Raw genomic sequence first — 3,959 nt, 5'->3', positions numbered from 1 at the left:
ACCTTTATACTGATATACCCCCACGGAGCAACATGCGGGCAAGGGAACTCTTGCTACCCTTCAGTAAAGCAGGTATCTCTTATAGATGGTGACTGCACCTTGGCCAGGATTGAAGACCGCGACTAACCCCTTTGAAACTTGTCTCTCAGGGAGCTGCGATCCATCAAACATTTCATTGTTAACAGAGGGGAACCATTACTTGGTTAAGACGACCGGACACGCGTTCCCCACCATTTCGCATCCAATCGAATCGCCGCACAAGAGCTCGTTACCTGAGAAAGGTATAGCATTGGCTCGCAGCTTGTGTATTGCAGTTCAGACAGATAGGCCACTTTAGATAGTTCTTCGTGTTCACAGTTAAGACCACGGCTAGACCCATATGGAATTAATTCTTCAAGGAGCAGCGGTACACCAAGCATTTCATTGTGTACTAGAAAGCACCTCTACCATGTAACAAACATACGACCACCAAATTTCTGCTTACTTCCCCCAGCGGATAGTATTTGCTAGTATCATCCACAAAGTAAATCAATTTTTTCAATGTACCGCTTCTTGGGGGAACTGGGCATGAATCAATCAAGCATTTTGAGGTAGCATGTCCGCTTCACCGCGAGGTGCTCTGAATACCATTATACATTCTTTTTCATCATCCACTTTCAGACCACTACAAGACCCATACTGAATTAATTCCTCAAGGAGCTGCAGTCCACAAAACATTTTACTGTGTACTAGAGGGCACCTCCACCATGTAACAGAAAACATACAACCTTCTTAATTTAATTCTGCATTGTTTCCCAGACGATTTGTTAGCCATACAACAGTACCATCCACAGTAATTCACCTCTTTGAAATCCAATGCATTGTAGAGAAACTGAGGTGGTAGCATTCAAACCGTTCTGTAATGTTAATTCTGCTTCATAGAAAGGTGCTACAGGTTCCACAATAATTAATTGGATATTTTTGCAATATATATAGGGCGAGAAAACTCGGGGGGACTCCCTTTTCATTTATGTACATATTCTTTCCATATTGCAAATAATTCCAATTTTTCCCGATTGCATGTCCCCCTAATATACCCAAAATGGGCCTATCGATGGGTTCACAAAGGTACCCAAAATATGAGATTTTGACTGAAAGAGGCTGGCTAACTTCCGGGAACATGATCATAGGAAATAGGTCAAAATCCCGAATCGCAGTTGTTTACGAACAACCACGAACGGAGACTTAAAATAACCTATAAGGCTGGAATTCATGGGGCCTGTATAACAGGCATTTACACAGACTCTCGGGAGGGAGGGCTCTGTGGCCGGGAGAATTTTCTGGCTCCCCGCCCGAAACTTTTCAGAGTCCCTAATGCCTGCTTGAATGTGAATAAGCAGAGCCCGGTAGCTGATATTTTGCCGGGGTGTGGAGGCCCCGGTCGCCGCCAAATTCCTCTGGTCACAGCTTGTGTTAATACACATGTTAATTTTACATGCAAACCACCAATGACAATTTTCCTCGGCCGCGGAGGCCTCGGTCGCCGCCAGAATTTTCTGGTTCCCGCTCAATATATTGCAGAGTCCTGCAGGCCTGCTTCTGTAGGAATATGCAGAGCCCGGTAGCTGATATTTTGCCGGGGTGAGGAGGCCTCGGTCGCCGCCAAATTCCTCTCATCCCAGCTTGTGTTAATACACATGTTAATTTTACATGCAAAACCACCAATTACCATTTCCTCGGCCGCGGAGGCCTCGGTCGCCGGGAGATTTTCCTGGCTCCCCGCTCAATATACTGCACAGTCCCGCAGGCCTGTCTCCAGTGGAATACACACAGTCCGAGAGCCGAAAATTTGCCGGGGTGTGGAGGCCTCGGTCGCCAACAGATTGCCATAGGCTCTGGCTGCAATATTTACCGTGTATTTTTTCCCTCCAGAGACACCACTACACCCTATATAACCCAAAATGGGCCTTGACGCGTGTACACGCGGAGCCCGAGCGCCGAGAGTTCTCCCGGCCGCGGAGGCCTCGGTCGCCGGGAGAATTTCAACGGCCCCTGCTCGAAATTTTTCTAAGTCCAGAATGCCTGCTTCTCCCAGCCTGTGTTAATACACATGTTAATTTAACATGTAAAATCACCAAGGACCATTTCCTCGGCCGCGGAGGCCTCGGTCACCGCCAGAATTTTCTGGCTGCCCGCTCCCCATGGGTAGACGCGCTGCCCAAGCGCCGAGAGTTCTCCCGGCCGCGGAGGCCTCGGTCGCCGGGAGAATTTCTCCGGCCCCTGCTCGAAATTTTTCAAAGTCCAGAATGCCTGCTTCTCCCAGCATGTGTTAATACACATGTTAATTTAACATGTAATATTACCAATGACCTTTTCCTCGGCCGCGGAGGCCTCGGTCGCCGCCAGAATTTTCTGGCTGCCCGCTCCCCATGGGTAGACGCGGAGCCCGAGCGCCGAGAGTTCTCCCGGCCGCGGAGGCCTCGGTCGCCGGGAGAATTTCTCCGGCCCCTGCTCGAAATTTTTCAAAGTCCAGAATGCCTAGTTCTCCCAGCCTGTGTTAATACACATGTTAATTTAACATGTAAAATTACCAAGGATTATTATCCCGGCCGCAGAGGCCTCGGTCGCCGCCAGAAATTTCTGGCTCCCCGCTCAATGTATTGCAGAGTCCCGCAGGCTTACTTCTCCAAGCCTGTGTTAATACACATGTTAATTTAACATGTAAAATTACAGAGGATTATTTCCCCGGCCGCGGAGGCCTCGGTCGCCGCCAGAATTTTCTGGCTGCCCGCTCAATGTATTGCAGAGTCCCGCAGGCTTGCTTCTCCAAGCCTGTGTTAATACACATGTTAATTTAACATGCAAAATCACCAATGACAAATTCCTCGGCCGCGGAGGCCTCGATCGCCGGGAAAATGTTCTGGCTCCCTGCTCGAATTTTTTTTCTAAGTCCCGATTCGCTGATTACAGGCTGGCGCACGGAGTCCGAGGGGCGTAAATATGCCGGGTAGTGGTGCCTTCCGTCGCCGAGACATTTTACAATTGCCTGGGAGCAGTATTTAACATGTTAATTTTTTCCCCCTCGTGACACCACTACCCCCTATATAACGCAAAATGGGCCTTGCCAAGGGGGCGCGCAACGCCCGAGCGCGGGCGTTTTTCCCGGCCGCCGAGACCTCCATCGCCGGGGAGAATGTCTTCAGCTATTTGCTAGATTTCCCGATTCGCCCCGCACGACAAACAACCACGAACGAGGTGGGTTTTCGAGAGTTCTCCCGGCCGCGGAGGCCTCGGTCGCAGGGAGAATTTCCCTGGCCCCTGCTCGAAATTTTTCTAAGTCCAGAATGCCTGCATCTCCCAGCTGTGTTAAAACACATGTTAAATTAACATGTAAAATTACCATGACCATTTCCTCGGCCGCAGAGGCCTCGGTCGCAGCCAGGAATTTTCTGGCTCCCTGCTCAATATATTGCTGAGTCCCGCATGCTTGCTTCTCCAAGCCTGTGTTAATACACATGTTAATTAACATGTAAAATTACCGAGGATTATTTCCCCGGCGCGGGAAGGCCTCGGTCGCCGCCAGAAATTTCTGGCTCCCCGCCTCAATATATTGCAGCGACCCGCAGGCTTGCTTCTCCCAGCCTGTGTTAATACACATGTTAATTTAACATGTAAAAATCACCAAGGACCATTTCCTCGGCCGCGGAGGCCTCGGTCGCCGCCAGAATTTTTCTGGCTGCCCGCTCCCCATGTGTAGACGCGGAGCCCGAGCGCCGAGAGTTCTCTCCCGGCCGCGGAGGCCTCGTAGCCGGGAGAATTTCTCGGGCCCCTGCTCGAAATTTTTTCTAAGTCCAGAATGCCTGCTTCTCCAGCCTGTGTTAATACACATGTTAATTTAACATGTAATTTTACCAATGACCTTTTCCTCGGCCGCGGAGGCCTCGGTCGCCGCCAGAATTTTCTGGCTCCCGGCTCAATAT

The sequence above is a fragment of the Bacillus rossius genome, unplaced genomic scaffold, assembly GCF_032445375.1.
Source record: "Bacillus rossius redtenbacheri isolate Brsri unplaced genomic scaffold, Brsri_v3 Brsri_v3_scf551, whole genome shotgun sequence".
Lineage (NCBI taxonomy): Eukaryota > Metazoa > Arthropoda > Insecta > Phasmatodea > Bacillidae > Bacillus > Bacillus rossius.
Note: the sequence above shows the minus strand (reverse complement) of the source record.